The 10,558-nt window shown below is 34.5% G+C and overlaps 1 protein-coding gene across 7 annotated transcripts in view; it reads right to left on the reverse strand.

Moving 5' to 3' along the window:
* PHF14 (PHD finger protein 14) overlaps nucleotides 1–10,558 on the reverse strand; it is a 201,063-nt gene that overhangs the window by 121,271 nt on the left and 69,234 nt on the right. The gene's annotated exons all lie outside the window — the stretch shown is intronic.

The raw sequence follows: 10,558 nt of genomic DNA on the forward strand, positions 1-10,558 counted from the left end.
TCCAAACCAGCCCTGTAGGAACTTAATTACCTTTTTTAAAACAAAATATGAGTGGATGACTCCAAAGATTCCTAGGCATCTGAAAGCTTCAACGTGAAAAAGATGAACATGAATAGAAATAAGGAAACCAAATGCAGAATACAGAAAAAATAAATAAAAATTATAATATTCATAAGGATGTAAAAGAAGTTTTTGTAATCATGAAATAAGAATACTTGCTGTTTTTTAAGGAAATTTGCTATTAAAAGAAACAATGAAAGTACACGGTCATCTTAAATGAGAAAGAGAAAATCTTAAGAGTTTCAAGAGAAGGAAAAAAAGAAATGCAGAAAGCAATACTGGGAGCCAGGAGCCAGTCAAGTAATACTTAAAAAAATATGTGGTATTTTATACACAGCCAAATAAGTAATGAAATTATAAAACTTATTTTTTAGACATATAAGATCTCAAAAAACTTATCTCTTATTAATCTTTACTTGATAAGTCATTGAAAGAGTTGCCCCAACAAGATAAGGGACTAAGTGAAAAAAAAAAAAAGAAACTGAAATGCAAGCAACAGGAAATACCATCTTTCAAAGGTTAAAAGGAATTCCCAGGATGATGATGAAACAGAGTTCAAGGGTAACATTAAAAAAAAAAAAATTCACATTAGAACTGGAGGAGAGAGGTCTCAGAGAAAATATTTAAGAAATTATACGACATATGTGACTATATGTAAGACAGTGTATCAGAAATATTTTATAAGGTAGCTGAAGGTTGTGAGCAGACAGTCTTAGATTTAGAGATAAATTACAAATACAATGAAAGGCAAATAGCTTATTTTTAAACTATTCATTCCTTTCTTTAAAAATAAACTGAATAAGAATTCTCAAAATTTAATTAGTGACATAATCTGACTGTACTGTTTCCTTTGGCACCCACCTCACTCTTGCCTACCCAGCCTTAGACCAGTAATAGGGCAAAAAGTGTGTCAATGTTTACAAGTTCATAAAATGTTTAGAGAGTTATTCTGTTGTTCTTCATATTTTATCTCTGGAAAGTTACTATCATGAAGAAGTCAATATAAACCTGGCTAAGTAAAATAATCAAATGTTACCTTGGAAATGAAACAAAAGGAGAACTTAAAAATTTCTTTTAAATAAAATCATGAAAATAAGTTATCCTACACATCTGCTGACCCACTTTCTTGGAATCATTCACACAATTTTTTCAGAAGGAGACAATGATTATAACAAAGGTATAATCCAGAAAGGGAAAAGATAAAGGTTACCAACAAATGTGATCTTTAAAAATAAAACAAAACTAAAAACTCTAAAATATAATTACAAAATATTACCAAAATTTCCAGATTATTTGAATGTCAATGTGTATATTTTAACCCTCCTAGACAGTCTTAGGGATAGAAAATAAATACAATTCCGAAATTTAGAAAGAGACCTTTGGTTCTAGAAAAGATTGCAGATCATCTACTTTATAAATGAGGATACTGAGTGCAAACAAGATAAGTAAATTACTTATTCAAGGTCACACAAAGGGTTACTGGCAGAGTATGGACTAAAATTCTAATCTACCATGTGCTAGTCCAGGAACTTTCCACCACGTACCATGCTATCTTATAGGTTTTGAGGCTATCTAAAACACTCAAGAATTTGATTTTCTACCATTTATCTTTTAAAGGGAATAATGCTACAAAGAAATTGTCCTAGAGAGGAAAATACCATTACAGTTACAATGGTTCATTATTTTCTCAAGCATAATTAGAAGTCATATCTATATATAAGATATTTTCAACTAAATAAATACAAGAAAGTTATTTAAGTTCAAAAAAAAAAAACACCTCTTCAATCAATACACTAATGATCAAAATTTCCTTAACACAGGAATAACTTAAAGAGAAATGAGCTATCCTAAAAAAATGTTCACATCTATTTATATGAAAAAATTAAATAACTGAAATATTAAGAGGCTTTTTGCTGAAGGTGCTTTAACTCATTAATCATCAATAATTTTAATTGATAAGTAAATCTGTACTAACATTAGCTATTAAGATTTGATCCAATTAACTTATTTAAAATTTTACAGTTACTAATGCAAGGAGCTGTTGCCAGCCATCAAGATGCTCATAAAAACATGTAAGAAAGATAAGACACAGGTGTTAAATGATAACTGCATGTGGTTCAAAATTTATACACTAAATTTTATGCTAAAGTATCCAAAGCTTTTACACGTGTTCAGCTTGCTGTTACTTTAAAAATTTCAACTTCTTTAATACCAAGGTTTTCAGCAGTGGAAAGTAAGGACTTTCTCAGGAGAATACTTTCCTACTATTGACAGCAATAATAGTCAAGTTGTCGTCTTTGTTGCTTATCTCAATCTTCTGTCTTTCCTCTTCCATTTCAGTTAGCATGTTATCTGCTAGTGTAATTTAATGTCCCCCTCATATGGACACTTTACCTTCTAATTTATAAAATATTACATTATTTGAGAGTCAACTTTCTATCAGTAAACTTCTTTGAGGACACAGACCATGTCTTCATTTTAGTGTTCTACTCAACATCTATTGCCCAGTGCCTTACCTCATTAGTTGCTCAATGGATATATGTTGAAAAATTAATCTGATCATGGTTCAAGAGTAGGACAAGGAGTCACAAAGACCACAAAACATGGAAAGACTGAGATATCCATGTAGCCAATTTTTACTGCTTAATATAAAGAACTATTCAACTCAGGAATAAATACGACCAAAGCACTCAGGTAAACGGTAATTCCCTACAATTTTGACAACTGTGAAGAAAACGTAACTTCAATTCATGTTCTTATATACTACAAACAAAAGTTCATCTTTACTGCACTCTGAAAGCTTACCTAAGAGGACAAAATTAATTAAAGATCAAACCACTGAGGCTGAGAATTGTGTTGTATGCATTACAAGTCACTATCTACCTTCTACATGATGTGAGATAAAGCTGAAAATAAGCAAAATCAAAGAAGATAAAATAACCACAGAATTACTGGGATCTCTAAAGGTGTGAGAAAGCACTTAAGTGTTAAAACTAGAATATTATTAAATCGTAAAACAGTCTGTCTGATCAGTTCAGTTCAGTCACTCAGTAGTGTCTGACTCTTTGCAACCCCATGAACCGCAACACGCCAGGCCTCCCTGTCCATCACCAACTCCCAGAGCTGACCCAAACTCATGTCCATTGAGTCGGTGATGCCATCCAACCATCTCATCCTCTGTCATCCCCTTCTCCTCCTGCCCTCAATCTTTCCCAGCATCAAGGTCTTTTCAAATGAGTCAGCTTTTCGCATTAGGTGGCCAAAGTACTGGAATTTCAGCTTCAACATCAGTCCTTCCAATGAACACCCAGGACTGATCTCCTTTAGGATGGACTGGTTGGATCTTCTTGCAGTCCAAAGGACTGAAAGTAAATGTATCACTTATCAGTAAAACAGCAACCCACAAGGTCAACAGTATTACAAGTTGTTCTGGCTCAATGACAGAGACACAAACTTGAAAGGTGGAAGAAAGAAAAAGAAACTATTTGAAATTAGTAAAAAAAAAGTACTATAATAAAAAGTCATAGTTGAAAGATATTACATTGTCTTATGTAATGTAAGAATCAAAGGGAAAACAATATATGAAGTATGGTCATTTTACATTTAAAGGTGGAAAGAAAAGGGAGTAAGGAGTGGGGTGGGGGAAGGAGTCTGGAAGTGTTACTTTTTATGGCATGTACCACATGCGAAGTATCACTACATTAAGCTGCAGTAGGTTATTATGCTAGATCGTCTGTGGTCAATTTGGCAGACACACCACCAACACTACCACCTCCTTGTTTATGCAGTCTAAGGCTGGAAACCACACTTCCCACAATATCCTGGTCTGTACAGTTTCATGACAGCACCTCATATTTGAAGCAGATAAGTAAAGTGAAGGCCAGTTTTCCTCAAGAAGTAACAGGGCTCAGGTGCTTGGTTTTTTCAGATGCAGCAGCCCTGCAGACCTTTACATCAGCTCCCACTTCACAGTCCTGACAGGTTTTGCAGACCTTCCCACAAATACTAACTTTTCTACCCACTTACTACCAGTGATGTTCAGGCTGAGGTCTTCACCAAAGTTCTCTGATCTAATGTCAGCTCCTACCCTCTGCTCAGTGCTTCAGCATGATTTCACTGACAGTCTCTTTGATGTTCAGCAGAGCTCCTTCAATCTATGGTGATCTTTTCTTGACATTTAGGCCCTCAACTGTGGTATAAGGCCAAAATTCTTTATAGAATGCCTTCCATTCTCCAGACCAAATCCTTAGTTACTAAGCTGCTGGAACCATGAAGGTCCTGTGATTCTAGCCCAGCAAAGTCCAGGAAAGGATCTTGTCTAGAAAGGCAGCCTAATAAAGTAATTAAAGGGCTCAGGACCTAGTAGTTAAATCTGATTCTTGGTTCTACCACTTTGAAGCTGTATGTTCTTAGGTAACTTAAATTCTTTGCCTCGGTTTCTCCTTTGGCAGTGATATTAGCAATGGCAATGATATTAGTAACTAATTCATAGAATAGCTATGACAAATGAATAAATATTAAATACATACTAAAGAATAGTAAAGTTTATTAAAATATGCTTTTCAACCCTCTTCCTTCTTTAAACTTACTCCTCCTATTTGTACCCAGTAATAATAGAGAATAATGGTTACTAAGACACTGAAATACTGGAGATGGGATATTTATGAGCCAATGGAAGAAGTGTTACAAAGTCTTATCTCTGGAGCAGGAAACCATATGTGAAGAATTTTATAAAATCAGATCATTCCTGTTTTATTTATTAATACTTGAATTATATGCTATGTGTCTTGAACCATCTCCATACTACTTTTCTGTATGACTCATTCATCATTTTTTTTCTTGTTCTCTGACAGATACACCTATAGAAATGTCAAATAATCAAAGTTCAAAATATATACTCTTCTAATAAAGACAGATTCAAGGCATGTGAATTAGGTTGGAGAAAGAGAATGCTGGGAAAAGAGTTATAACAGACTTTGGATTTTTAAACTTCTTACAACAAAAAAAAGTATTCATATTACATTTATAGTTAAAACTCAATTAAAAAATTATTCTTTCAGAATGATGAATTTCAGAAACACTGATAATTTAGCAATTAAATATGCGATAACATTAAAATACAAAACAGAATCTCCATGTTTTATAGGAAGGATATTTTCTGAAAGTATACTATCTCCATTCTTATACAAATACCTCTTTTAACCCATTAAAAAAAAAACAAAACACTAAATCTTTACCGCTATAATTTTTTTCAAGTAACTTTTCTGGTTAATCTTTTTATGATCTTTGGGTAGAAAATATTTCTAATAGAAAAAAATTGTACTGAGACTACTTGCTTTGAAAAGCATCTAGATCTTATTAAATCTACTGTCTCAAAACATGATACATCCTTTCAGATTTCTATATATTCTTATTAAGGAAATCAGAGTAGAATGAAATAAAAAATGGCTTTCTTCAGTATCCAAATAATAAAAATAAAGTAAGGTTTAACAAAGTGTTCTACTCCCTGTGGCACCCTTTGGTCATGACAAATGGCAACTGCCTGTCAGCAGGAAAAGTGCATGCCATTTTTCTAGTAGTAGCTTTGTTTTGCACCAAAGAGGCACTGGAGCACAAAGACTGAGTCTATGGGCTCATCTTTCTTAACAGTGATCAAACCAAGTGAACAAACCAAAAAGATATTCATTGCTTAATCAAAAAAGTTGAGATGCAATAAGCCAAATGTTTTAGGTTCAATTTGGGATAACTAGTTAGGAAAGGGAAAAAAATGTACAAAAAACCGCCATGCACTTCTCCAATTTCACTCAATACTCCTTTTTTCCCACAGCAGGTTGCACAGTACTCAATGCGGTAGAAAAAATACAAACCAAAATAGAGAACAGTAAAATAAACATATACTGGTAGCTCACATATACACATGCCATCAGTGTACTTATTGCTTTCTGCTTCTAATTTTTTCTCTTCTGATTTTTTAAAATATCAATTTCCTGAAGGTAAAATAATCTGCAAATGTTTTATTAACTTCTACAGCATTATACTGTGATTGACAACAGGGCTGCCAACACTCCTGCACAAGCTTGAAAAGGAAAACAGTTCACACCCAATTGAAAGTACAAAGAAAAACAGTGTTAAATGTAATATTTAATGTGAAGGAACTCAGTTTTGAGAGTCAGTAAGTGGATATGTGTCTGGCTGCTCATAGGTAACACTATGCTGTGGAAAGACACATGACCATTCTGGTACCAGATGAGAGTACCACATTCCCAACTATGTTATCTAATGATCAAATGTTTTTACAACTATTTCATTTGCACCACAACTAAATGCTCTTCTACAGACCTCAGAAAAGACACTACTTCTTAATTTAGCTGCTGCTGCTGCTGCTAAGCCGCTTCAGTCGTGTCCGACTCTGTGCGACCCCATAGACGGCAGCCCACCAGGCTCCCCCGTCCCTGGGATTCTCCAGGCAAGAACACTGGAGTGGGTTGCCATTTCCTTCTCCAATGCAGGAAAGTGAAAAGTGAAAGTGAAGTCGCTCAGTCCTGTCCGACCCTCAGCGACCCCATGGACTGCAGCCTTCCAGGCTCCTCCGTCCATGGGATTTTCCAGGCAAGAGTGCTGGAGTGGGGTGCCAGCTATCTGGGTTCAATTCCTATTCTTCTTACTATCTGTAAGATCACAGGTAAATTACTGCAGGTTTCTGTGCCTGAGTAATACAGAAGTTATAATACCTAAATACTAATTTTTTTAAGGGGGAGTAGGATGGAGGATTACTACAGTGTCTGGTATATGATCAATCCTCAGAAAAAGTTAGGTATTATTACCATTAAATTATTTTATGTAAGAGTAAACATACTCACATCCACGTCTGATTTACCTACCTTTGAAAAATAGGAAGAAATATAAAATAATAAAGTAGTTGGATTCGTTAGCAGTATAGATAAAAAGACGTTAAATTATTACCAGAAACACACTAGTATTTACAAACACTCCAACACATGAAGGCCTTCCTTCTCCCTTTTACTCCCTTACTACCATGACGCTATTTTTAAACATAAAGATATAAAGTATATTTATAAAGTATGTTTATAAAGTATAAAAGGAGAGAAATTAATAACAGAGGATAAGGAAACTAATCAATAAAAATGGAACTTCAATCTATAGCAGCTCTGATCATTTTTTATTTTCGATGGTTCTTGGACAATTCCACAGAGACAGACATCAAAATAAGAGATTAAAGTTCTGTCCACTTACTTATACTATAAAGTCTTAATTTTTAAAAAATAAAATCATTCTAACAGAATATCAATTCATACACCCCACAATATGGGTTTCTGAAAGAAGATGAAATCATTTCAACTAGCATGAAAGAACCCCAAACTACTTTCTAAAAATTGTGCTATCACTATAATCCAATGGAACATAATAAATTTAACAGAAATGGAAACTTGGAGAACAAATGATCATTTGAACTGTTTTACTGAGTGAGATACTATTTTGAAATGAGAAACTGAAGTTTAAGGTCTGTCATGAATCCTCTATGTCACAAGGGTAAAATTTTCTTCAAAATTTTGACAGAATAATATGACTACTGTAAAATGAACTTTTACACAAAGAAACTAGAGACAAAGAATTTCATGAAAGGCACTGGACTAAACTGGAAAACTCAAAAACGTTCTTGTAATTCTAGGCTAAAAAGCAGACAGGTAAATCAGAAAAAAATGGAATCTTGTTTTATCTTAAATAATGGACACACAAATATCACTATAATATGTACAAATTTTCCCTCTATATGATAACTCCAAAGTTAATGGTAATATCATTCCTAAAGATTTCTTCAAACAATAAAGAAACTAGAAAAAGTGTTTCCTAAGAAGACAATCTATGCAAACACAGACATAAGAAGTAATAACAGCTTTTTCTCTAAGATCTTAAGAACAGCTGCAGATAATAGCATCAAAAGTTACAGAAGAATATTTTAGAAATAGAAATAAAATGGCTTATTTAAAGAAATAAAATTCTCTCTAGTTCATCTGTAAACAAAATATATTTGTGAAATCTAAAAAATGTTTTAAACTAGAGGAAATTATAAGAAAAACTATTTCAAGTTGATCAATTTAGAGCACCCAAAACTACATATTTCAATTATCTAAAAGATAACAATTCCCAGATTCGCCTCATCAATTTCAAATGAATCTATAACACAAAACTGAATGAAATAATCTAGGTTATTTCTCTTAAAATCTTTTAAGTGATTATAATATAGATGGATACTACAGATTAAAAAAAAAAAACTTTTCAAAAAACTATTACTGTAAGGGAAAGAAAAAATTAAGACTAAAACCAAACAGACAACAAAACAGATGAATTTGACAACTATCCCTAAAAGTATATTTACATCTCCTTTAGGGATAGGCAGATTTGTAAAATGTGCCTGCCTTGGCTCAAGGTAAGAAAGTGAAAAATGTCTCCCCTAAGAATTCATAACTGCAAGCCATTGTTCATGGCTTTGGAGTAGAAATTAACGATATTCATGTAGTGGAAGAGACACACAGGACAAACTTTTATTAAAATGGCCTTAGGCTGGTAGAGCTCCCAGGCACCTGGTAATAACTAACATAAATGTTTTCTGGAAAAACTTTTTAAAACTCTGACCTGAGAGAATTTTTTATAAGAATAGGCTAACAACCTGATAGAAAAGCTGAATAAGATTTGTACATACAACCAACCAAAAATATATAGATGCTCTAAGTCAACTAAGTATTGAGAGAAATGCAAAATAAAATGCCTCCACTATTTACATATATCACACTGGAAAGCATTATAACACTGGACAAACCAAGTTTGGCAGAAAAAGTAACATTACTCATTGCTAGTGTAAGTGTAACCTGGTTTGGAAAATATTGCACTTACCCAGCAAAACTGGGTGCCAATATCCTATAACCAAGCAAATCCATGCTTTGCTATATACCCTAACTCCTTGTTACCAAGCTGCAGAAGAGATTTAGAATAATATTTAAAGTGAGGTTGTTTATAAAAGCGAAAAGATGGAGGGCTTCCCTGGTGGCTCAGAATTCACCTGCAAATGCAGGAGACACATGTTTGGTCTTTCATATGGGAAGATCCACATTCCATGGAGAAACAAAGCTTGTGCATCACAACTATTGAGTACGACTGAGCGACTTCACTCACTCACTCACTCTAGAGCCCGGGAACCACAAGCCCAGCCAAAAACTGAAGCCCGTGAACTCTAGAGCATGTGCTCTGCAACACAAAAGCCATCAGAATGAGAAGGCCTCACACCACAACTAGAGAGTAGCCCCTGCTTGCCGCAACTAGAGAAAAGCCCACATAGCAATAAAGACCCAGCAGAGCTAAAAATAAATAAATAAAATTACTATAAGTAAAAAAGTGGAAACAAAACTGCCAAACTATTACTTTGCCAACAAAGGTACGTCTAGTCAAGGCTATGGTTTCTCCAGTAGTCATGTATGGATGTGAGAGTTTAACTATAAAGAAAGCTGAGCACCGAAGAATTGATGCTTTTGAACTGTGGTGTTGGAGAAGACTCTTGAGAGTCCCTTAGACTGCAAGGAGATCTAACCAGTCCATCCTAAAGGAGATCAGTCCTGGGTGTTCACTGGAGGGACTAATGTTGAAGCTGAAACTCCAATACTTTGGCCACTTGATGTGGAGAGCTGACTCATTTGAAAAGACCCTGATGCTGGGAAAGATTGAGGGCAGGAGGAGAAAGGGATGACAGAGAATGAGATGGTTGGATGGCATCACCGACTCAATGGACATGAGTTTGGGTCGGCTCTGGGAGTTGGTGATGGACAGGGAGGCCTGGCATGTTGCAGTTCATGGGGTCCCAAAGAGTCGAACATGACTGAGCAACTGAACTGAACTGAACTGTTAATGATCTATTTTCAATAAAAAAATGACATACTGGTGAAAATAAATGAGCTACAATTACACATATCAGCATGTATGAATCAATCAAGGTAAAGTTGGTCAAAGTATCAAATAATGGGGAAAAAACAGTTTGACTCAATTTACACAAAATTCACACTGTGCAAAACTATGTATTACTTATGAATACACACACACACACGATGGTGGTAGTTTAGTCACTAAGTCCAGTCTGACCCTTGTGACCCCACCACACTGTAGCCCACCAGGCTCCTCTGTCCATGGCATTTCCCAGGCAAGAATACTGGAGTGGGTTGCCATTTCCTTCTCCAATATACATACATAAATACATATAAAAAATGGAGTGAATAAAAGACACAAACTTGAGAAAGGAGGTTATCTCTAGACTACATGGATGGTGAAGTGAGTCCTCAGGGATTCAAAGGTGACTTCATAGGTTTTGGTAATGTTCTATCTTTAAAGTGGGTTTGTGAACACAATAGATCTTCATTATTATTGTACTTTGCATTGAATATGTAAACTATACATTCTCAGGTGTAACTAGTATAGTATATTTCATAATATA

The sequence above is a fragment of the Bison bison genome, unplaced genomic scaffold (assembly GCF_000754665.1).
Source record: "Bison bison bison isolate TAMUID 2011002044 unplaced genomic scaffold, Bison_UMD1.0 scf7180017864216, whole genome shotgun sequence".
In the NCBI taxonomy this organism is placed as follows: Eukaryota; Metazoa; Chordata; class Mammalia; order Artiodactyla; family Bovidae; genus Bison; species Bison bison.